Here is a 27,167-nt window from a genome sequence, read left to right as displayed (position 1 = left end):
AAAATGACTTTACTAATAAGTGCAAAGTTAGATAACACTCTTCAAATTGGAATACAGTTTTCAGTACAGCAGTTGCCTTTCGATAATTCGATTATAGTCGGCTATTGAACCACTGATTTGCTACTCAAATTCACTGAGATTTGCATTTAAATTACTAATGAATTGTTTATTTTACCCAATCGATACTTCGTTTCGAATCCACTATTCGTAGGCGGGAAATAGTTTAAAAACTATGGCATAGTAGAAATGAAAATCGTCCCATCCAGCGTTCAAACCTGTTCGGTTATCAAACTTTCAACTTCATCTACCAACAGCGTTGATTATCATTCATTTCGGTTTTATGGTGAAGGTTTTTTGACCCGATAATCCACAAAATGATTTCAATCTAGATTTTGAGAAGTTGCCAAAAAGCATCAACTTTCGTTTAAGATGAAAACCATTGGTAAAAATCGGTTTTTAGGCGAAGTATATTGTTTCGACTACCAAAATGTTTGGAATAGTATTTAAGGTTTTCCAAAGTAAAGCAAAGCCTAGTTTCTACACTCCGATTCGGAACTCGACCTTCTGTTTCTTATACACAGACTACGCAGCCAACTGTTTAGAGTACAGGACAATTGCGGGGCTAGCGCTACGATCCTACTGACACTAACAGTATTTCCCGAGCCGAGACTCGAACCCACGACGACTGGCTTGTTAGACCAGCATCGTACCTCGAGAATAATTAAAATTGCACGAATCGTAAGCTGTGATCATAGAACAATTAAGCCTATAATGACTGTCCTTTCCTTGTTGACACGAAATAGCTAATCACCCTTCGAAACGATGCAGTGTTTTTATAGAACCTGGTTGCTAATGTATTGCCTTAATAAACCATATTAGTATCGATTTCTGGCAAATGCCTTGGTACCTCTGCGTTGCTTATTTGTATCAGTGCGAATTAGTATTTTATGCGTTCGCGTTTAAGGCCGCTATTAAATTTGCGGCTGAATTTCTACTAATATGTTATTTTTCTCTTGTTTAGTAACAAAATGACAAAATTAGCACGACTCTGCGTTGATACGAAGTAATCGAGTATATTAAATAAATTGTGAATTCACGTCATCGATATAATTCTCACAATATGTCTGGGTGCTATTCTCTGCCAGTTATGGCTTGTAACTTTTCAGTCTGCAAAAAAAAGGTCATCATAGAATAATTCACTTGAAAAATATACTAAATCTATCTAGTGAAAGGCATGTTTAAGAAAAAAACAACTTTGCGATGCACGATGATTGCTATCCTCCCCCCCCCTCTTTTTGGAGTAGGGAGGGATGTCCAATCATCATAAAAAAAATCTTGCCCTAAAAGCCTCCACATACCAAATTTGGTTCCCTTCGCTTGATTAATTCTTAGGTTGGGCAGAAATTTGTGTTTGTATGAGAGTCCCTCCCTTCCAGAAGATCCAGAAGATTCCAGAAATTTCCAAAAAAAATCACGCCGATTTGTTCAGTAGTGCATTTTTATAGGATAAATTAATTTGACCATAGATTAATTTATCCCTTTACTTCGTTAAGCTATAGTGGACCACCAGTCAGAATAACTCAATATCTCTTAACATAAATCGGAATTTGCAAATGTTTGTGATACAGACTGGCTCGGCAAGATGTTTCCCGATGGAAGTTTTCTGAAAATCCCTAGAGTTTTCGCATAAATTGAGTTAATCTGACGGGTGGTTCACTATAGGTTAATTTATTCTAGTTAGAGCTGGCCAAAAATAAGGCGTTGCTGTAATGCAGCCAAACATTTCTGTCGAGAGAGTTTGATAAAAAATGGGAATTTTTATCATATTGAAGTGAGAGTGACCTACACCAATGACTATAATGTAACAAAATCTTAATGCGCATTGCATTGTAGTAGAGATATGAGCGCGAAAGAATGTTGAAGGGAAGGAATAGGAGAGGACAACGTAAAAGATGAAGTATTTTCCTGCTATCATTAGTGGTACCGCTGACCGTGCAACCGTTGGGTATGTAAATTAATGGTCAATTCGAGAACAACAATCGAATTGCTTTTAATTGCATGACATCAACGTTACACCCAACACAAACGGGGAAAATTTTGTTAGTTTTGAACAACATTTATTACTTTTTTGTCTTATGACCGCGAATTAGACACAAAAGTTAAAAACTAAAAAGTAACAAAATAGGGGAACTGCTCCATTATTCATCTCATTATCCGATACTCACGAAGAATGCACGGGTTAAACACCAAATTTTCACGAAATCATTGAACAAATAAACTAAATATGCTCACGTACTCTTTTGGAATCGTTTAGCATTGTATATTTAGTAAAATTAGCTAGATTTGTCCTAAATTTTGTAAAACAAAACCATTTTTCACAACGCTTCCATATCCATCTCAAAACTTGATTCACTGCTCAATTATTCATCTCACGACGCCCCCATATTCATCACACTGTTAATCATGAATGAAATACATTATCATGAATGAACGTAGCCGCAGCTCGTCGCAGTAGGTTACCTAGATATCCGCTGCAGTTGTTTACGAGCAAAACTGGTAACCTAGGTAACCACCACAGTGCTGTAGATTTATGTCAATTATGTCGGAATAAATCAATATTTTCTGTATGATTTTTATCGTATTAACAGGAACTGATTTGGCAACTTTTGATTTTCTTCAACGCAATGAAAACAGATGAAAATGCATACAGTTGAAATTTAGGAATTGTAGAAATTCATCTCATATATTTCTGCTAATTCGAGCTTGTTTTAGGAAATTTCAGGTGAACATTTCAAAGTTTGAAGTATTCTTAGTGTAGTGAGTGATTTTGTTTAGTGATTGAAATAAAAAGTGGACCGCTAGTGATGAAAAAAACTTTGGTTGGCTGCTGAACGAGTCCCGTTGTAGCCGTATAGAACGATGCGTGGATTTTGTTTTCTGAGGTAGGTGATTGAATTAAATGAGTTTTCGAGTGCAGATGTCCGACTATAATATCGAATTTAGTGCTTCTAAGTGAGTTTTTGGGGATTATACTTTATGAGGAATCTAAAGTGAACTAAGAAGAATCCATTACATGGATTAGAAGATTGGTTTAAAAATAAAATATGCGTTTTTTCCAATTTTCAATTGTGTTTTCATGTTGAATGAGATGAATATACGGGCTGAGATTAATAATGGAGCAGTTCCTCTATATGACGGGGCTACAGGAGAACATACAATCAAGAAGCGCAAAGCATGTGTTATCGAGACTTCACTCGCTGATTTTTTATTGGTGCAACGATCAGGTTCATTTTTGTCCCCTTTATTCACACATATGCAAAATCTCACTGGTCAGCCTCGAATATCTAATTAGAAACACCACGTTTTCGTTCCCCAGTGTTTACTTGAAATGGAAATATGTAATGCCGTTTAACCAAAGTTGCCGGAATTGCGAATATTGTTCTAGATGAGCACGAGTTTTGTATCTTCAAACAGGTCCAAATGAGTTTCGTGGAGCGATGAGTGTGAGATTTCAGCTTTGTTGCATCCTCTTTTAAAACAGCAAATTTTCGTGTTTTTCTCTAACGCAGTTTACAGATCGTGATATGATTTCAAGACGCAAATGTAGTCTTTGAAATAATCACCGTTTGCATACTGTATGACGGGGAAGAATGTACTGTACACCTCAGAGACTGAGGGGATCAATAAGATATCAATAAGATCAAGCGTTACGGAATTCCATTTTTATATAGACCTTTTACGTACGAATGTGTTAGTGTCACTCGTTGAGGAAAGTGTTTACAAATCGCTTTTTTGTTTGCTATGCTATGTTTTAAGCAGCTGGACAAATATCCAGTTGAATACTTATTATAAGTTCTGAACTCGTTTCTGAATGAATTTTTCATTCGTGATCATGAATCAGGGGAAGCTGCTGAACATAATCGACTAAAAATGGTAAAAAGGGATTAAAAGTCGAAGCAACGAGATGCGATGATTTACAGTTTGGAGGAAAAAAAAAAAACAACTTTACACGGGTTTAGACGTTCACTAGTGTGCGTAGGTGAAAAGTCACTTATCTCTATAGTAGATTTCTTTATTCCACTGTGTGCGGGCAAAACTGCCGAGGAATAATAAAACCGTCATCGCCATTTAAGACGCAAGTAAGAAAGAGATGCCAGATAGTTGTTTACGAACTCAGCACGTGTGGTAGTGGGTTGAAGCTGACAAATTTTACAGTGCGCTTCGGGCAGCACGGCAGGTCAAAACTGGGTCAAAATCGAGCGAATAAAGAAGGGTTTTGACAGCAGTTAGTGCGCTTCCAGGTCAAAACGAGGTGAGCTGGTAGAATATAGAAATTCGCTATTAGATAGTCGTACTCTCGTAACATGCGCAAAATATATGACAGTATGTGTTGTTACTTGTCTGGAGAGGAACTTTATTGCTTCTTGAGTAACAGATTTGTTACCTAAAGGGATTTTGCGTTATTGCTGTTAGAGTAATAAGGAAAAAAAAATGTGTGTAGAGTACCAATGGAAATTGACTCTTCGAATTTCGTTTGACGGTAGGTTTGTATCACAATTCACTGGCAAAGGTCTAAAAGTTGAGTTCAGCTTTCGCAATCGGATTTCCTTGATTCTTGATCGATGGAAGCATACAAGAAAACATTAAGTTTTCGATATCGAAATTTTTTTGATTCCAAAAGTCTTAGAAAAACATGGATAGTGGAGATGTGATGTTGCGTTTTATTTCCTCTCGTGATTCTGATGCGAAAGTTTTCTGAAAATCTCTCGAGTTTTTTGCATTAATTGAGTTAAGTCGACCAGCGGTCAGCTAAAGAAGCTGATCCATCTAATGTAGTTTTTTACTATTATTTAAAATGAGTGACAAATAATTTGAATTTTATTTCACATGCACAGCATGCTTAAAAAAGTAATGGTACCTAAGATGGACCTTTTCCCTTCAGTGGACCACTCTGACAAAAAACTATTTTTTCTTGATATAGGGTAAATTAACTTGATATAGGGTGGAACTCTTTCCTATAGTGGACCACCGGCCAGATTGACTTAATTTATGCGAAAACTCGAGAGATTTTCAGAAAACTTTTATCGGGAAACATCTTATCCAGCAATTCTACATCATAAACATTAATAAGTTCCGACTTATGAGAAATTGAGCTCATCTGACTGGTGGTCCACTATAGGTTAATAAAGTAAAAGCACAGACTAACAGACGTAACACTGGAATCTTGCTCCATCGTCACAAAAAACGATCATTTCAAATTCCCATTCCAATAACAGTCTTCGCGCGACAACGCCGTTTGGGGCGCTGTCATGCAATCTCATACATATTTTGTGGTTCCCCATTTGACATATGCCGTAACGCTAGCGCCACATCTGTTCAACTGAAGAACCAAAAACGAGACAAAATCTCTTTATTTTAAGTATCGACATCTAGCGGTGAAGAGAATGCATGTTACACTCGAAATTTCATTACGTTTATATTCCATTCATTCAACAAAAGGACTGTATGAGCTCTCGCCGCTTTTTCATCGAGAGAATCCTTTGTTCTCCCCGGTACTGGTATAGCAAGGGTGCCTTTTCATGATAAACGTACAGTACCACTCGCATACGTGCAACGGTTTTTATGTAGATATATTTTTAATGAATTTCATTGTTGCCCAAGTTGAAAACTGAAAACTGACTAACGACAATCATTTTTTTACATTGTACCTAATGTCGTAAGCAGTGCTACAGCGCGTCTGATATGCATTTCTAGCAATGTTAGGTATAAAAAACGGTACGAGAAAAAAATTTTGTTGATCGAGAAATTCGGTTTCCAAGTCCAACGAAAATATTCAAGTAAATCAACTAACAGGTTAAAATAGTTTTAACAATCGTAAGGTGTACGATCCAAGAAAATTTGTTAGACAATGTTTGAATGGTTGAAAGATTTTTAGTTTAATTTGTTTTATTGACGTTAATTGTGAATTGTTACTGAATTTCCACATTGAAGATCTCTTGAATGCGATTCTGTCTCAACTTGATTTTAATAGATTCAACTATTCAAGATCACCTTTTTGCCTGGTCATTAAAGCAAAAAAAAAATCACAGGAGGGTTGTGTGCAAAGCCACGACCGCAAGGTTGTAGTAGAATACTTTTACACAGCTCTACTAACGGCTGTACATTAACCTACGGCCGGGCGAATTGGCCACGCCGCTTTTCGCGTTTAGCCTGGAAGAGGCCTAATGCGCACGACCAACACAATAGAAAGGTGTTTTCACATTGAAAATTAGACACGGCTTTACTGGAATAAGTGTTGGCAAATAGGGTTTGCAATATTCCCGGAAATTGATTTCCCGGGAAACGGGAATAAAAAATCTCATTTCCCGGGAATTCCCGGGAACCGGGAATGGAAAAAATTTCTTAGCAAAAATGATATTTCAATAAAAGTTGAAATATAAACAGTATCTGAAAATCGTTTACAATTTCATTATCAATTCGAATGAAAAACGAATTACAAAACAAAACTTATTCAAGTTTATATCAGAGCCTCTTCGCTAATTTTTATCAAACATATTTATTGTGCCATTACACGATGCGAATTATTTTTAAAAAATAAACTGCATAATCAATCTAGTTTTCATTGGCGTAACAAACCCTTTTGTAATTGGTATTACCATTGATTAGAGAGTAGGATACCATGTAAGAATTTTGATTGTTCAACTAGAACGTTATTTAGCCTCTCGGTAGTTTTCTTTGAAGGACCGAGACAAACTGGAAGGAAATGATAGAATAATTAATAATCTGTTCAATATGTCTTTAAATAAGTTAATTTCAGAGCATTTGAATGTATACGTAATTAATCTCAAAGATGATTTTTCGTGTGAAATCGCGGCCACGACCCAAATTACGCTGACTGAGTTATTAATAAATTATTTATTTCTGGTCGCATTGATTCACGGGTTTCAAATTTTCTTAATCGTTTTAATTTAATTTTTTTCAATGGCAAAGAAAGAAATCACTATTCGCGCAGTAGTGAACTAACTGTCAAAGAATGAGATTGGACGAAGCAAATATTTGCCTAATTTTTCGTTTACTGAATAAGACAGCAAATCTTTTCGACAAATAATCGAAGCAAATAAATTAATAGTACTCGGCAAGTAAATATTGAACGTCATTTCAAAAAAATATTTACTTCGTACAATGCCCCTTTTAAAGGTGCTATACACTTCAACGACGTTAGTTCCGTGTTTTGATAGTATATAAAATTTTATTGCAAAATTGTATGGGAAGTTATATTGAATCTTGCGAAATTTTTTGAAGTGCTCGGGAATCCCGGGATCCCGGGAATCAATATTTCTGTTCCCGGGATCCGGGAATCCCGGGATTGCAAACCCTATTGGCAAATGCATCTACCGCTAATACCGCCGCTATCGTACGAAAGCGCGTCGTTTCATATGGGGAGTAATATCAACAACGAAAAATGACGCGCGTCTAAGCACACCCGAACCGTTTTGCCATGCCGCTTCCATTTACTTCCCTATAACATCCGCCTCATGGAAGTACCGGCTGCACCTACCGTTGAGGCTGTACCATACTGCTACTGGTACCCAAAACTATTAACTCTTCAAATTAAGTGTTTTATTTGTCCTCAAAAGAACAATTGTTCAATTCCATATCGGATATAATGCAATCGCAGCTCTGTAATATCACCGACAGTAATATTCTTCTGAACAAAATGGTCCAACTTTTCCATTAAAGGAAGTGCCGGCTGATGTACGGCAAAAATCTCGCCCGATCGCTCGCGTTGGCGTTCAGCCAGGCAGAGGCCTTAGACGTGGTGACCAACCACAGGGCAAGTGATTTGTTTAATTTGAAGGCAGCCACAGGCGCAACCCGGACGGTCCATCCAGCTCACCTTCCGACTAATGAATGTAGCTAGTTTTCCCAGAAACACTCTTTTATAGCCGAAGGGTGCTACGAAATAGGCCACGCCCTTCTGTTCAGTTTTACCATTTTGCAATGTGCTTCAGACGAATTAGTCCACAATTCGCATTTGATTTTTGTATCCAGCGAATAAACACCGATGGTGCTCTCACACACGCATCGGATGTAACCCGCATCTTTTTGCGGTTTGTAACATCAAGCGATTTCGTTTGCTCGTTGTTGCGTGTTGCGTCATGTTGCAACTTGGCAGCTGGGAGACGACGAAATTCTGTTCATGCTGATTGATTAAATCGACTTTATATTAGCTCTGCATAGTCGAACTAACTGCTTTTGTGAATGCGTTCTAACAGGGCAGTCTATTATTCAATGTCGGTTATGCTGATCGCAGCCAGCCTTTGCGCTGCCCCTACCGTGGGGGGTTTACTAAATTAAGTAAAAATTAGACAACTACAACAGAATTTGATTGCATCCCGCACAGAATGTCCGCTTGTGTTGATGCCAGAAAATTATTAACCTTCAATTATTTGTTTATTTGCCTTGAAAAAGGCATTTTGCGGTTCAAAATCGGTTGCTGATCGAAACCTTTGAGCTGCCTCAACAGTGGGGGAATTAAGATACACGGACAACATGCACTGTGGAAGCTATTTCACATTCAGTAAATTAGACGGGTGCGACAGATTTAAATTGCTAGGATCCAACACAGAATGCTTGCTTGCGTTGTCAAAAATTATTAACTTTCAATGACTTGTTTATTTGCCTTGAAAAAGGCATTTTGATTTTTAAAATTGGATTTCCTGATGGCAATCTTCATGCTGCCCCAACAAAAAAACTTTGCTGAGAACACTTGGTAGCTATTTCTCAATCTTACTAAGCTATCTAATTATGTTCAATGATGTTTAAAAAAAAGGTTTTTGCCGTTAAAATTCATATTTTATACCACTATACCTCTGATATTCTTACTGAACTTTTAAAACAACATCAGACCTTTATTTTTTATATGTTTCAGCAGGCTTTATTTGATGATAATTAGGTTTCCTTCAACTTTTCGTGCCAAAAAATTCACTTTTGACAAGTGATTTTCGATTTTCTGCCGTTTCCCAACACATCCCACGGAAATATTACCACTAATTGAATTGTCCCTGTGTTCTGCGCACACGGCAGTTAAAATTTCTTGCAGAAATTTGCAGAAACTTAAAAAAATCATGAAACAAAACAACTTCAACGTAAGTTCATTTAAGTCATGTTGATCAATATCAGATTTTTGTTGCGAAAAACATAGCAAGCTTTGCATTTTTACCTTTTGGTGCATCTTTTGAAGTATTATCAATGCATGTAAACAATAACCAATTATTTTTGCCTACTATAGATGAATTATATGAGCGGTACACCTATTCGGGAATATTTGAGCTGAAATTTGAATTTTCAAAAACCACGTGTTTACATACATTACATATACTTTTACATATACTTCAAAAGATGCATTAAAGGTAAAAATGCAAAGCTTGCTTTGTTTTTTGCAACAAAGTTCCGCTATTGATCAACATGACCTAAATGAACTCACGTTAAAGCTGTTTTGTTTTCATGATTTTATAAGATTCTGCAAATTTCTGCAAGAAATTTTAACTGCCGTGTGTGCAGAGCACATGGACAATTCAATTGGTGGTGATCTTGCCGTGGGATGTGTTGGAAAACGGCAGAAAATCGAAAATTATTTGTCAAAAGTAAATTTTTTGGCAGGAAAAGTTGAAAGAAACCTAATTGTCATCAAATAAAATCTGCTGTAACATATAAAAAATAAAGGTCTGATGTTGTTTTACAAGTTCAGTAAGAATATCAGAGGTATAGTGGTATAAAATATGAATTTTAACGGCAAAAACCTTTTTTTTTAAACATCATTGAACATAATCAGATAGCTCAGTAAGATTGAGAAATAGCTACCTAGTGTCTTCAGCAAAGTTTTTTGTTATGTTATTTTGGAAAAACTTTGCCAAAGACGGCGATAAAAAATATTGAGTTTTAGAGAAAATATTTTTTTTATCTCACTTGTAGGGGGATTAATCACGGATCTGTTGATGTTCAAAGAGAGATCTTTTTTTACTCTAAAACTTTCCCGAAGACAGTATTGCTCTAAAATGTAACGTTTATGAGAAAATGACTATTGACCACCTTTTTTCATTTCTGGACCACAGTGAGACGCTGAGAAGAACCGCGCTGCTCCTGAGACGTGATGACCAACCACAGGGCTAGTGCTGCTGCTAAGAAAGGACGACTGCTGTTGTCGCTGTCTAGAACTATTATGAGCGGCTTCGGCTGAAACAGGCTCTTATATAGGCCAAATAGCATGTTTTCAATTGCAAGGTATATGATTCTGTCGACCGTGCTTGGGAAGCAATCATATAATGACCAATCAGAGGTCGAATTTTTCGTTTTGACAAGGCTTGACTATTTTCAATAGTACAATAGTGTGAATAATAAAATTACAATTATCTTTTTTTGGGAAGAATCTTAGAAGATTTTCCAATCTATTGCTGCAAGAACGAAGAAAATCCATCGAATACTAACCGATTTATTAGCATTTGAAATTGGACATATTTTTCACTATTTTCGGTTTTAGATTTTCATTTCACATCCCTATGTAGCCGAACTTCCTTAGAGAAGTATTCTACTTCAAAAAAAAAAAAATAGTTTTTTTGGTGCATGTTCAAACTATTGGAGCGAACTGTTCGAACGATGCACTGTAGAATCAATGTAGGATGGAACAGCAAAAAATGAATGCGGAAGCTTGGGCACCGATTTGGTACAGAGTTTTGTTTGAAGTTGCATATCTGTTCTGTGCTAGCGCTGATGTCGAAATACATGACGCAGCGCGAACACGCGATAAGGTCACCAGGCGGCGCCAGTATACAAGTGATTTACAACGCAATTCTCTTTGAAAATTTACACGGAATTTTCGATCAATTTTATTCTTGCTTGGACGTCTGTCTGTGGTATTACTTCCTTGGACGAACCACTTCCTTTAGTGGACCACCCTAACGAAAAATTTGTTATTCTTATGATATAAATGGGAGTTTAGGCAAAGATTACTAGAATAAGATTCCTGACTCTTGCAGTATCCAGCGGATGAAAGTCGAACTAACTTATATACTGATAATTTGATGATGACGGCAAGGTGACGAAAGGTGAAGCATTTTTTTTCAATATCCTTGTATGGTCCTGCCAACTAATTTTCAATATCCTTATATGGTGCTGCCATCCAGTTTTCATTTTCATTTGGCGGGTTATGCACGATAAATCGATTTTGCTTATAACCAGTTTTAATTTATTAGATGGCAGCACTAACCGTTGAAAAGGTGTCGTGGGCAAAATGTAAGAAAATACTGGAAGTCAGGTATCTTGTTCTAGTCATCTTTGGTTTAGGGTGAAACTGGCTTGAATGGACCGCGCAAACTCGAGTGATTTTTGGAAAACTTCCATCGTGAAACATCATTTCCAGCTAATCAGCTTCGGAATATTGAGAAACATGATAGATCCACTACGGAAAAAGGGTTAGCTATAGATTAATTTACTTCAGCTGGATATAATGTTTGCCGATGAATGTTTTCTGGAAATCCCTCAAGTTTGCGCATAAATTGAGGTAATCTGATCAGTGGTCCACTAAAGGACGTGGTCCATCCAAATCGACGAAAATATATTTATTGGCTGTTTCTGCCAAACTAAAAACGACCGAGCGACTTCTACATTTGAACTTTGGAACTAGGGAAATGATGATGAATTGAATTTTAAACAAGGCTGATATACACAGGAGGCTGTTCTTCTTGCTACACGCAACAGTTGGACTGTGCGTAACCACATAAATATTGCGTCTTTTTAGAGCATCTTCTGTACTGTTTTGGAAACAGTACAACGAATGTGTGTTGTTCATAAACGCATTTGGTGCTCTAGCGAAAGTTAAATGTATTGGACAGCGCAAAATTAAAACATTTTTGAAGAGTTAACCGGTGCTAGTAATGGCATGATGATTCGTACTGGTATGTATTGGGAATGTTTTTCAGAATGCTGCTATAGTTAAAGCAGTGCAAGCAGTAGTCAATACTGATGATTTTGGTACCGACTAGGTTAATGCAAATATGAACTGATCGATTCACTATCATGAATTCGGTCATTCAAAAACATCATCGAATCCATAACAATTAAAAAGACATTGGATTTGTTTAAAACATTTTGCATTTAACGACGACTCTGGTTTTATTCATATGCATTCGGTTCCACGTTACTGACACCAGCGTCAGTAAATTCTGTTGCAACAAGGCTCGCTATTGGCTGTTCCGGTTGCTGACGATGATTAGGGATGCACGCGCCTTTGATTTGTGGTCCCCGTGGCTCTGTGGTTAGCGTTGTCGGTCGGCTAGCTCTCCCACACGGTTGTGAAATCGGGTTCGTTTTCCGATCGAGTCGAGGATCTTTTCTAGCTGGAAATTTTCTCGACTCAGCACTGGGGCACGGTGTATCGTTGTACTTATCCTGCACATGCAAAATGTGCCGAAAACAATATCGATAACGAATTCTCTCAACAAATCTAGTTGATCGAGACCGCTATTAGCCCCAAGGCTAAGCGTGCGATATTGTTTGAGCCTTTGATACGCAACGACTCGCGAAAGTAACCGGCGGTTTTTTTGAGCGCCCAAAAACTGATCGCTTGCCCAAAACCGAAGTCTACCGAAACACCACGATTTTGTGTATATTATACATATTCTGATTTCGATCTCTGTCAATGTATTCATTGCGCAACTGTTGCGTTATCTTTTTGACACATTTGTTGTGCAAAGCCCGAGCATTTAATGTGCGTTTTGAGAGGACACATCGTTTGATGTAAGCTTGAACTTTTGCGTGTATATTTGCTTTAAATGAATGTTCTCGACGTCAATAACAATGCAACTGATCAGAAATTCTAGTAGACTGATTACTGCCAAAAAAATCCAAATGAAATACGAAATATATGAGATCCGGTTTTGTTTTCAATTTATTTTTACAGGAGCTAGAGGTATATAGCGTCTTGGAATCGTAATTTTTTAGTTTGCACCTAGTTTCTAGTGAAAAAAAAAAATCTAAATTTTTAAGGTTTCCCGCAACACAAACTCGTGATAACTCACTGCAAATAGAATCTTGATACGTAAAGTGCTGCAAAAAAATGCTGCAAAACATCATCATCACTTTAAAGGCTGTATTACACGTCAAAATTTGGTCAAAGATAATTGTTTGTCACTCTCTAGTTTTTAAATGTGGCAAACACGGGCAAACAACAATAATAATGTCAAAAAAATTTGACCATTATGTCAAAAGGTCAAATATTGGACCATTTGTCAAAGAATGTAATACAGGCTTTACTGCACCGCCTGTTGTCAGTCAAACAGTCTTTTGAATCGCCTTTTCTCTTTGATATAAACTGTAATTTGTAAATGTTGCTTGTAACCTTGATGCAGATTAGCTGGGTTAGTTCCAGGATGGATATTTTTTGGAAATCTCTCAAGTTTTCATATAAGTTGAGTTTATGTGGTGGTCCATTAGAGGACATGATCAATTCAAGGTTGTTTTACCTTAACTTTGTTTGGATAAGAAAGCAAAACCACCTAAAAAAAATTGGAATCGGTAAAATATGTATGATTTTATTCTAGTATTCATTCCGCAGTTTTCATTGATCGAAAGTGTTCAAATTACATGCGTTATTTGCTGCGACAGAACTGGCGTTACTCGAAGGTGAACAAATGTAGGGTAAATTAACCTATAGTTGACCTCTTTTCTATAGAGTGGTCACTCGTCAGATTACCCAATTTCTTTTAACATAAATAGAAATTTATAAATGTTTCTCGTGGTTTTTAATGCAGATTGCCTGGATAAGATGTTCATCGATATAAGTTTTCTGTAAACCCCTCCAATTTTCGCATAAAATTAGTTAATCTGGTGGGTAGTCCAATATAGGACAGGGGTCCCAGTGAGAAAATGGTAACCGAATTTCACAGGGTTTGAAGATGTGTTCCGTTAATGTTTTTTTCGGCAGTGTTAGAGTTGAAATGCATTTTTGTTGGAGAAACAATAAACTGATATTGAGAATGGGCAATGTTTTCATTTAATTCTACTACAAAACGTTGAGTTTTATGTTAAGTTATTCATTCATGCAAATAGAAAGGTGAAATAACATATATTGAGTTCCAAAGTGAAATAAAAGCAAAAGAGTTCGATGAACTGAACCTGGCCTGGTTCCGTGATTCAAGCCACAAGCAGCACATTCACCTCGTTCCTTCATTCACCGAATATCTTCAACAACTGTGTTCGTTTTGCTGATAAGAAGTTGATATAATCATCAAAATGATTTTTGTAATGGCGCGACATTCTAAAATGTTGTGTACGAGAGAAACAGTAACAATTCTGTTTGGTTTAACATTTTTTACTTTCAGTTTTTATTTGCGAAAATGTGAAAAATAGATGCTGTAACTGATAGTTAACCGCAAAAGTGCGTAAAACTTTAATGGGCACATTTCAAAATTCCCAAAATACGAAAAAAACGTTTTTACTGCTACCAACAATGTTGAAATTCCACTGAATTCTCCAACTAACATGGAACGTAGATGTGAGTCAACTCGTACCAGTTGACCTTTAATAGCGGCGCTGTTGAGCTATGACTGCAGTTTATCCCTTACTACGAACATCTTCTTGGTCACACGTTACTTTACGACGCGATAATGAACGGGTTGTGCAATCTTGATTCTAATATTGGAGAGAAAATGTCTTTATCACATTAACATTGTTGAAACAGCATTAGCGGACAATCACTTAGTTGCGATGGTAGATGCCTACACTAGCGATGGCTGTACGTATGATGCGCTTTATTCGGAGTATGCTTGGTTAGCACATGAATGGTAAGCATCGAGCACGGACTCTAGCACGCATCAAGGTGAAGGTCGACTAGTTAACCATCGAATCACCAGGCCATACGCGTTGCCATCCCATGGCTGCGGGAGTTAACGACCCGACCCAGAAAGCAGCAACGTAACATTGTTTACTTTGCTGCCATGATAAAGTGCACCGACGTTGGTTTCACAACAAGCGACACCCCATGCAGTTGAATTAATAACTCAGCCGAACGTCACGGAGCAAATGTTCCGTACTTCTCACCTTTCGTCTAGCGAGAAAGATAAGCTTCTGGAAGCGCTGCAACGACATGAAACTGTTGTAGAATGTGCTATCAATACCACTGATGATGTTCCAGTTCATCAGAAAGTGTATCCTTACCCCACAGCCTATGTTGATGAGGTGAATATGCAATTTGACAAACTTTTGAATGACGGAATTGGATAGTTCCAAAAAAGACGGATGCGTCAGGAGTGAAAAAATTTCGATTGGTCATTGATTATAGAAAAATCAATGAGAAAACTATTTCGGACCGCTATCCTATGCCGGAAATTAATTACGTTTTGGCCAATTGAAAGGTCAAAAACTTTTTACTACCCTTGATTTAGCATCTGGTTTCCACCAGATCAGAATGAAGGAAAGCGATATTAAAAAGACAGCGTTTTCCATCAACAATGGCAAGTATGAATTCACGAGAATGCCGTTTGGATTGAAAAATGCTCCGGCTATTTTTCAAAGAGCAATCGATGACGTACTTCGTCAGTATATTGGAAAAATCTGCTATGTTTACATTGATGACGTAATCGTTTTCGGAAAAACCCTCGAGGAAGCTTTAAAAAATTTGGAAACCATAATTAAAGCATTGAATGATGCAAATCTCAAAATTCAATTGGACAAATCTGAATTTCTGCATAGAGAAACTGAATTTTTGGGCTATGTGATTGGTTCGGAAGGCATAAAACCAAATCCTGAAAAAATTGCAGTGATTCAGAAATATCCACCTCCTAAAACTATTAAAGAATAAAGATCATTCCTCGGAATGATTAGTTATTATAGAAGATTCGTCAAAGATTTTGCAAAAATTGCTAAACCTCTCACGAACCTTCTTAGGGGGAGAAGAACATAAGTTCATCTAGGAAAATCAATCTCAATGAAACCGAAACAAACTGCTTTGAGAAAATGAAATCGTTACTGTCTTCAACTGATGTATTAGCATATCCTGATCATACAAAACTATATATATTGACTACGGATGCCTCAGACTTCGCGATAGGTGCTGTGCTTTCACAAGGTGAGATAGGAAGGGACAGACCAATTCACTTCGCATCTCGATCATTAACTACAGCAGAAGAGAAACATTCTGTGCCTGAGAAAGAAATGCTTGCAATATACTGGGCATTAAAAACTTTTCTAAACCATTTATATGGATCAAAATTTAAGATTTTTACTGATCATCAACCCTTGACCTTTGCATTGTCACCAAAAAATACCAATGCCAAATTAAAAAACATGAAGGCATATCTCGAAGAACATGACTACGAGATAATTTACAAACCGGGAAAATCGAATGTTGTTGCCGACGCTCTCAGTCGCATTGTGTGTTCGATGACCGGAACCCAGCATTCAGCCGATGGCAGCGACGACATGTTTATTATATCAACTGAAGCACCACTGAACGCATTTAGACACCAGATTGTCATAAAGAAGGGTCCAGACAAAATAAATACTACACACCCTTTTCCTAACTATACGAGAATCACGATTTATCTGAACGAAATTAATGAAAACTCTCTTTTTCAGGTCCTCAAGGAACATGTTAATGCATCTGGATTAAACGGATTATTAACTGAAGAAACCATCATGGGTAAAATACAAAATGTGTATAAAAAACACTTTGGTCGACAAAACATGTTGAAGATCCGTTCCACTCAGAAAATGCTTATCGATGTGCCAGAAGAGCACACACAATGGGAAATTATAAAAAAGGAACACTATCGAGCACATCGTGGCTTAGAGGAAAATAAAGCACAAATCCCCAGGAAATTCTATTTTCCTCAGTTGAATAGCAAACTCCGTGAATTCACGAAGAACTGTCAACTGTGCCACGAGAACAAATATGATAGAAATTCAATCCACCATCCCCTTCAAAAGACACCCATTCCAAATGCACCATTCCAGATTGCCCATATCGACATAATGTTCCTAGAAAAATTAATATTTCTTACGTGTATCGATAAATTCTCCAAATTTGTCCAAGTTCGTCCAGTAGAATCAAGAGCAGCTGTAGACCTTGTGCCTGCTGTTGAAGAGGTTTTAACAAAATATAAACTGCCGGAGACCGTCGTTATGGACAACGAAAAGTCTTTTATGACAGGCGATTTGGTAAATTTCTTTAACGAAAATAAAATTGCTCCTTACGTAGTAGCTACGGGCCGAAGTGAGATGAACGGAGTGGTTGAAAGATTTCACTCCACTTTGCAAGAGATTTATCGCGTCACTATAGCTGAAAACCCAAGTAAAAAGCCGGAACAACTTGTCGAAATGTCGGTTATTAAATATAACTCCTCTATCCATTCCTGCACACAGTATACACCTTTCGAGGTAATCATCCCAAGTCCCCAAAGCTCAAATATTATTAAAGCCGTTTACCAAAACCTACAGAAAAAACAGAATCGAGACCTTAAGTACCATAACTTAAAACTATCTTCGCGACACATAAATCCAAATCAAGAAGCATTTGAAAAAACGCGAAGACGAGTGAAAACCGTACCTAGATATAAAAAAATTAAAATTCAAAACGTTCACAAAAGCACAATAACTATATCAGATAATAGACATGTTCACAAAAATGATTTAAAAATTCGACAAAACTGATACCAATGCAATTTTTTTCTTCCAGGCTATTATTAATGGAAATATCTGGACATGGTACTGCACAGACAATCTCGATTCACAAGACGGACAGTCTACCCCTTTTTATATACGACAAAGGCCACGGACGTATAAGAAATAATTATAATTACTATGTTCACCATTTCAATTTAGAATCTTTCAAAACTCATGTACAAGACCTAAAGTAAAAATTCAAACAAGTAGAACCCGATCAGTTTACTACCCTTATATTAAATGAATTCAATGAATTAGATTCTAGTTTAAGAAATCTTCTACCAATAGAAAGAAGGAAACGATGGAACCAATTAGGAACGGTTTGGAAATATCTTGCAGGAAATCCCGACGCAAATGACCTTAAAATAATTAATAGTTCTATCAATCATCTAGTTATTATTAATAATAATAACGAACAAATCAAAATTAACAGGGAAATATCTTTGCAAATGAAGGAAGTATTGTTTAAGACCAAAGAATCCATTCAATCGTTAAACTTAAAAACTTCTGAACTGTATTCTGTAAACATATACTTAAACCTAAAATTTTTGAACGATAAATTAGATCAAATTATACAAACAATAGTCATGGCAAAAGTAGGGATACTTAATGAGAAAGTTTTGAGTCAGACAGAAATAGATTTGCTAGTTAAAGATTTAAGCAAGGAAAATTTAACAGTTTGGAACACCGCCGAAGCACTCACCTACGTCACGACGTCTATAGTAACAAACGAGTATGATATAGCCCTTCTACTCAAATTGCCGAAATTGGATCCGAGAATCTTCAAGAAAATTTTCATTTTACCAACATGGTTCGGTCGTCAACAAATCCATGTTCCCATCAGCAATGATATTACCCATAAAGATCAATACTTCATCGTTAATAACCTACAACCCAGAATTTTTGACGCCAAAGACATTGCATTAGACTCCACAGCATGTGTACCAAATCTACTTGATGTGAAACCAGCAAAATGTGATTACCTAGCCAATCCAGTTGAAGAGGCCGTTTTCATCGACGGCCAGCATCTTATCACAAATGTGCTAGGGAGTTTTACCCTTCACACTAACTGCGGCTTATCGGACAGGAACCTATCTGGGACATACCTGATTTCGTTCAATAACTGTGAGGTAACCATTAACAATCAAACGTTCTCAAATTATAAGCAGAATGGAACAGGTGAACCAATTCATCTGCCGTTGTATGGAATTCCTATCGGAAAACAACGTACCGTTATCAACCTGAGCCTACATCATCTACATAATCTGCATCTTGAGGCGAGGAAAGAAATGGCGGAAATTCGTTTGGACAATACAAGTATTCAATGGCCACATTGGATGATTTTCGGAGGATTATCGACCACATCGATTGTTATAAGTATTGTTCTCTTTTTGTCTTTTTTCGCCATAGAAGAACGGATGTTGAAGTTCAGGTGAAACAACAAAAGCAGACCCCTCGCGAATCTTGCAGTTTCCAGATTTTACCATTGAGTGAAATCGTTCGTATGGAACCTCACACTGCAGGGGGACTAGTTAACGACCCGACCCAGAAAGCAGCAACGTAACATTGTTTACTTTGCTGCCATGGATAAAGTGCACCGACGTTGGTGACAACATCGGTGACATCGAGCGACGTCGTTTCTGCTGAGGTACGCAACCACCGCGGGACCGCGATACTGCTATTCAACTTCCATTTTTTGGCAATAAAATTATTCTTAGTTAAGCAGTTTCTGCTGAGGTACGCAACCACCGCGGGACCGCGATACTGCTATTCAACTTTCATTTTTTGGCAATAAAATTAGTCTTATTAAGCAGTGTTCAAAGCAAGTCTTTTCTTCCGTATAAAAAAGAAACTCCGTTTCTAACTCGGGCAAGGTTGAAATGTCGCGGCTAGCAAAGAAGATTCATCGTAGACGACTATAATTAGTTCTACGGTATCCAAGACAAGGCCATCGCACCGGTTCAATTGGAGATGGCTCTCCTTTAGGAAGCCAGCTATTTCACCTCGACAAGTGAAAGGAAGTTTGGAATTCAGTTTCCCGCACAGCCTCGCAAGCTGCTACCTGCTGCTTGGTCGATCCAATCGTCTCCACAACGGGGCTGATGGATGCCGTCTTATTTGCCGTTTAATAATGCCTTCGAGCATGATAATTTAACGCCGCTGGGGTATGAATGGACGTACTGATATTATATAACTATTATTCAGGAATCAAGCAGCTGATTTATAATAGAAACGCAGCAGAGCGAGATGCCAGCAGTGTAAGTAAAAGGCAGTTTCGTTTTATTTTGATGATGAACAAGCCACAAACCACAACATTTGCTGGCTTGTTATCGCTAACAACGACATGAACTTGTTTCCTTTTTGACAGAATAGGTTGTCGTAAATGCAAGCCGTTCTTTTTTTACAGTAAGAAGAATTCATGGGCTTTTAGAGTACATGGGATTATAAACGAGTAAATTTGCCAGCTGGAGCATCATTAAAAAAAGTTAACATTCTAAGTGTCATCAACTAGATATAAACGATTTGAAAAGTATCTTTGATTTTCATTTCAATAATATTATAAATGCAGCATTAAAAATTTCATCTTAAATTCCGCATGGTATTAAAAATTAACTAAATGAGTATAAATAGAATAGAATTAAAAAAAAAAACGGATCACTAAGAGCAACAAAGACCGATATGGGGAACACCATCAGTTCTTTAGTTACCAATTTTTTGATATGCCGCGAGACAGACAGACAAAAGTGCCGGGGCGAGATTCGCATTCTTGTCTGTACATAGGCGGGCCTTTCCGGTACAATGCAACCAGGGTTGATATTTGTTGACAGTCTTGAGTGAAAGTGAAAAAACGCATCCAGAAACGTTATTTTTTTACAATCCTTTCAGAGTTCTCCCTTCCCGATTTTTGCATAGAAGTGAACTGTCAAAACACCTCATTATATTTCATGCGATGAAAGCAACACAACAAAATCAGTTTATCAGTTAACGAAGATTGTCAAGGCATCGGTCAGTGTCAGTGAAAAAGTGTTTCGGTGAGGTTTATTTTGGTAGAGTGGACTGTTTGTTTTTCTTTTTCGCTTTGAAGTGAAGATCACTTGGTTGGATTTGTCGTCAAATTTTATTCCGTAACCGTGAACGATGCGCGTGATCTATTTCATCTGAGTATAACAGCACGTTACTAGGACGAAAATCTAGTGTATCTTAAAGAGTGCTGCGATAATTGAAAGTGAAAATTGAAAATGATTGGCTGTAATTTTCGAAGAATTTTGCTGGGGAAAATGACTTTTATCAGCACTGAATGCAACCATTGAACCGGTTGGCGATGGATGCAGACTAAACATGTTCTGACACGATGTCCCAAATTTAGCACTGGAATGGCGGATTTTTATTTTTAACTTGTGCATTCGAGACATTTTAGAGCAATAAAAATTAAATTGACCTTCTACTATTGGCTGAAAATTAACATAGTTGTTTGCAATCAACAGTCTGTCAGTTTAGATTTTTAATTGCGCTTTTTTATTAAATACGTGCACGAAACTAACATTTAGAATACTTCATGTCACTTGACAATTTTTCGTGGAGTTTTAACCCCTCAAGGACCAAGGAAAGCACTTTTCCCAAATATTGAATGGGTGATTTTGTTATCTCACTTCAATGTTTCGTGTAATTTTTGCATAGATTGTTAAAATAGAACATTTTCTGCACATAACTGCGTCATAAAAAGAGTAAAAAAATATAAATGAACTGTCAAATAAATGAGCGCGAAATGTGAAGTTGACGCCAGTTGCCCTGAGTGAGTTGTTCGATTGATTGTGTCGTGCATTTATAATAATTTGGTGATTTTTCACATATTTTATATTATTCGGTGAGTATGATTGAGCATAGTCACAAAACATACATGATCAGATAATAATTAATACCTTATTTAGGCAAAATAAGTTTTGGGAAAAATGCTTCCTTATGGTCCGTGAGTGAAATATTTGTTGACAATGAGTTACATGTTTCAGAAATGAACAGGGGAGGAGCCAAGGAATTCCACGTTCCGAATTTTAAATGGAGAAAGAATTTGTATATTCCGCATGCATTTCGTGATAGTGATTATGAATTTGGCCGTATAAATTTAAACCCCAATCGACATGATATATTGACACCAATGTACATTTTCGATCGAGTGCCACAATTGGATAAGTTAGTTTCTGACATTGTAGTGAAAGAAAGTATAAGATACGCACAACAAAACGGAAGAGTTTTCACGATTGATCAAGAGGAAATGAAGGCATTTTTAGGTATGAACTTTATAATGAGCTATCATATATTGCCAGCATTAAGAAGTTACTGGTCTATCGATGAAGATATGGGTGTCCCATACATTGCTAACGTTATGTCAAGAATGAGATTCAAAAAAATACGTCAAAAATTACATTTTTGTGATAATGAGAGTCAGTCACGAGCGAATGACAGAGCATACAAACTAATACCAGTCTTGCAACACTTCAATTTATGTTTTTAAAATACTATGAACAATACTAAGAGGCAGTCAATAGATGAACACATGATCAGGTTTAAAGGTCATAATGTTATGAAGCAGTATATAAAAAATAAACCCATAAAATGGGGCTTCAAAATATGGTGCAGAGCTGATTCTTCCAAAGGTTATCTATTTGATTTCGATTTGTATACAGGTAAGAAAATAAATGCTGAAATTGGATTGGGAGAATCTGTCGTACTAAGCTTAACGGAGCAATTAAAAGGTCTTGGATGCGAAGTTTACTTTGACAATTTTTTTAATTCTCCATCTTTACAATACAAGTTGATGAAACAAAATATAAAAGCCTGCGGTACTGTTCGTTTCAACTGGAAAAAATTGCCTAAATCCTTGCCTTCGGATAAAAGTATGCAGAGTGGTGACATACCGAGAGTTAAAATGGCATATCATTTGTAAAATGGAAGGACACAAAATTGGTTCACATGTTAACTGATTTTATTTCTCCGCTTCTGGGATCTGCAGAAAAAATAAATGTTACATGCCCAGCCGTCATCATATCCTATAATAAGTACATGGGTGGGGTCGACCTCATGGATCAGCGTAAAGCATGCTATGAAGTTGACCGTAGAAAATCAAATACTATCTGCTAATCTTTTTTGATATATTCGACATATCACTAAATAATGCATATGTTGTATATGTGAAATTACATGAAGCACGACTCATGGAAGGACCGCTACTGACCAGCCTCGAGTTTCGTCAAAACATAGCTCGTTGCCTTATTAATAACTATACATGTCGACAACGGTCGAGAGCCACTGTAATCACTACTGACAAGAAACGTTTTGAAGACGCGTTCTACCAGCACATAACATGCAAAAAACCGAACGAATGAAAAGATGTGCGAATTGTGCTAAACATTGTAAAGAAAATAGAACGTTCAATAAATGTTCTGCGTGCAACGTACATCTTTGCTTCACTGCCAAAAGAAATTGCTTTCAAGAATATCATAATTAACATATAACTTGTTTTTGTTCATTTTCGTTAAAATAAATAAGTGAATACAAGATATCTTCTTTTACGTTCATATACAATATGTGTTACCTTTAACGACCAGTGGGAAAAATACTTCTCATAAAATTTTAGCTAAACTACACATTGTAATGTTATTTTCTGGAGTTTTTCGTTTGTTTTACATCTAAACAACATAAAAATACCGAATACATACAAAAAATTACTGCCCAAAACCTTATGGTCCTTAAGGGGTTAAAAATGAGAAAAACGTTTTTTTTTATTTTTAGACAGTGAAAAAAATATTTTGATTTTTAATTTGTTTGCTTTTTTTTAAATTTATAATGCGGTTATTCACTGGGATTTACTAGTCAACAGTGAATGTAATACCCAAAGCAAAGCAAAGCCTTGGTGCTACATTCCGATTCGGAACATGACCTTCTGTTTATGTATACACATACTCCGCAGCCGACTGTTAAAAGTGTACAGGACAGTTGCGCTACGATCCTACTAACACTAACAGTCTCTCCCGAGCCGAGACTCGAACCTACGACGACTGGCTTGTTAGCCCAGCATCGTACCTCGAGACCATCTGGGAGATCTATGTATGTAATATGAATGAATGTAATACCCATTAATCCAAATAAACTCTACTAGCTAGAAGTAAATAATAACATTCTTGTGAACCTCCAATAACAAATCGAAACTAAACCGCATCGTATGTTATACGGAGGACGCAAACACTAAAAACGCATTCTCCTCGGTAAGGTAGACCGAACTTCTGCTTCTTTTGTTTATTAATTATTTATTTATTTTCTCATAAATACTCATCGATTGAAAGTTATTGTCCGTTGTAACTCGACAAATGACAACATTGCTTGATAATATTAATGCTCTAAACATGTTTGTCCACTCTCCAATGCTCTGCCATAAACACACCCTCGTACGGAATGTGCGTAAGTTGCTGAATGAAAACAGGCAGATTTATTTTCAAACAAACCCAGCCTTTGCTTCTGTACAGAGGTGGTGTGCAGTAAAATGGCTTGCATTCAGGCTAAGATCTATCTCCGCACCGTCGTCACAGCTTGTAGAGGAAGGAAAAACAACCACCAGTTCATGTCTGGCAATAACAATCTGAGCGGTTTCACCCGCTTCTGTGGTACCTCACTCGTACCGGATGGGAAATCAACACCCAACGCAGCATGCAAAGATAATGTTTCATAAGGTACAGATCTATCTGTCCGCATGCACGAGTGGGCACGTGTGGGCAGGTGTGTGATTGTTTTGTGATTTTCTTTCAATTTGCGGGTTTTCTTTCACGCATGCCGGGGTGAGGCTTGTATTGCATATCAACCGCCAGTGGACCGCCAGACTGGCAAAATACCTTACCAGAGCACCAGGGGAGACTATTCTCTACGGGTAATTTAACAGCAATGACCTTAATTGCCCAACTCCAACTTTTAGTCTGAAGTCATGCCATCGCGTATGTAAAATCAACACGGTAGCAGACCAACAATCGGTTTTGATGGTTTAGCTGTTTCAAAGCCAAAGCAAGATGTTTTGCTATTGAAGTGTGAAATCAAGGACAATAAACGGTGTATTTTTTCGCATGGACGCTTGAAACCCTCTTTGGTCATTTCAAGTTCTAAACAAAATCACTGCATGCACTATAGAGTTGAAGCATTCAACTCGTTTGCCGTTGGAATGGAGACCTCCGTCGCTGTTGTTGTTGATATTGTGCTAAAATGTCAATTGGCACATGAATGGAGAGTGAAAAAGTACCTCCGTTTCGTAACTACTATTGAAAAACGTAGCTGAGCTCTTTAAAACGAATTAAAAGTGGTCGAATGCACAAACAACGGTACGAGGTGAGTAAACATTGTGTGGTTTTTCAGAGATTCCCTAAAGAGCATCCATAGAGGTAGCCGGTGGTTTTTAATGCGTAGATGATGGAAATATGTGCACAGTTCGCAAGCGTACAGTTTGTATAATAATGAAATTATTTGCTCGTATGTGAAACATACTTTCAACAAAGTTGTCTCAAAATTTCGTTGAAATCGAAGGACTACAAATATACTAGTTCACTAGCTATGGAAATTACCAACATTATTTTAATATTTCACATCTTCCGAAAATTAGTTCGGCTTTAGAACTCGCATAATTTTTGCAATATTTCATAATTTGAAACACGAAATATTACAAGAATAATTCAAAATTGTTAGGAATTGAGTTTGTTTAATTAGCCCATTTCTCGCGGTGAAAAATTCATTTTTGCTTCAAAAATCAATCTAAAATTTTAAATATATTAAAGAACGATCTGTTCTCAAATTGTATTCATCAGTGCTCTAGTTGAAAATTTAGAATAAAATCGGTGAACTGTAGTCAAACTTTAGATGTGGTATACACAGGTGAGGTTCTTCAGATAAAAATTCCTGCGTATAAATTTGATTATATTGAAGATTGACGATAAAACTCCGTTATGCTGAAATTAGCGATGATTATGATGGCCAGCCAAACAGTAGAAACCTCCCACCACAAATTCATATCAGCGATGCTGAAATCGAGGTGGTAGACGAGTTCGTGTACCTGGGTGCACTGGTGACTACTGACAACGACACCAGCAGAGAAATTCGTCGACGCCTGATTGCAGGAAATCGTGCCTACTTCGGACTCCGGAGGACGCTTCGCTCGAATAAAATCCGCCGCTGCGCGAAGTTGACCATCTACAAAACACTGATAAGATCTGTAGTCTTCTACGGCCACGAAACCTGGACCATGCTCGTGGAGGACCAACGCGCCCTCGGGGTTTTCGAACAGAAGGTGCTGCGTACCATCTGTGGTGGAGTGCAGATGGATGATGGATCATGACGTAGGCGGATGAATCACGACTTGCATCAGCTGCTGGGAGAACCACTCATCGTTTAAACGGCGAAAATCGGAAGACTACGGTGGGCTGGGTATGTCGTCATGATGTCGGACGACAACCCGGTGAAAATGGTTCTTGATAACGACCCGACTGGAACGAGGCGACGGGGCGCACAGCGAGCTCAGTGGCTCGATCAAGTGGAAGACGACCTGTGGGGCCTCCGCAGACGACATGCCTGGCGAGCTGCAGTAATGGATCGAAAGGAATGGCGACTACTTCGAAATAAGTGCCGGCAAATGCATGTACCGCTGATGCTACCGCTACCGCACAGAGGCAGCTCTTTAAAAGGCTATGCCATTGCATCTACCACTGACGCTGATAGCACTATCGCTGCTGGTACTCACTGCCGCTACTCCTGCTACCCACTGCTACAGAAATAGAACTATATCAGTGGATATTCACTAGACACATTCTTTGCGAAAATACACCAACAAACCAATTTTTGAAATGCATATTCCAGCAATGTAAATATTTTTCCTAGATTCTACAGTACTTGAACCTTCCAGATACGTGAAAGTCAAATTTATAGTGTTTAAGAAACTGTAGAAAACTAATTGCAAAGTTCAAGTAAAATTATTAAAATACAAGCTTTTTTAGTTACATATTTTTAAATGGTTCCAAATGATCAGGAGAATATATTTATGATATTTTTTTAGGTTCGCATGACTGCAAAATAAATGCTTTATTCAATGCCTAAAGGGTTTTGATGTGAAATTTCAAATATGTTGATTTTGAGCCAATATGAAAACAAGAGTATTTTAGTGTTGTAACGTCACGAAAAAAGTTTTGTTTTTCACTTCATGGGAACTTCTTATATTTAACCAAACTAATATTTCTTTTTCTTTTTATGCTCAAAAATACCTTTAATTTGACACTAAAAGATCATAGCTAGGTTGAATACAACTTAAGTTACAACCGGGTTTAGTTTGCGTTGTAACGTTCCGATTTTTTTTCTCCCCATATGATGCGTTTTAATTACTTTACGACACATATGTCATATAATTGAGAATAAATTTTGTAAAATGA

General features: G+C 37.3%; 1 protein-coding gene across 1 annotated transcript in view; it reads right to left on the bottom strand.

The window, feature by feature from the left end:
• Positions 1–27,167, bottom strand: part of LOC129722796 (uncharacterized) — a 155,954-nt gene that overhangs the window by 1,862 nt on the left and 126,925 nt on the right. The gene's annotated exons all lie outside the window — the stretch shown is intronic.

This window comes from Wyeomyia smithii, chromosome 2, assembly GCF_029784165.1.
Source record: "Wyeomyia smithii strain HCP4-BCI-WySm-NY-G18 chromosome 2, ASM2978416v1, whole genome shotgun sequence".
Classification (NCBI taxonomy): domain Eukaryota; kingdom Metazoa; phylum Arthropoda; class Insecta; order Diptera; family Culicidae; genus Wyeomyia; species Wyeomyia smithii.
This window is presented reverse-complemented; position numbering and strand designations above follow the sequence as displayed.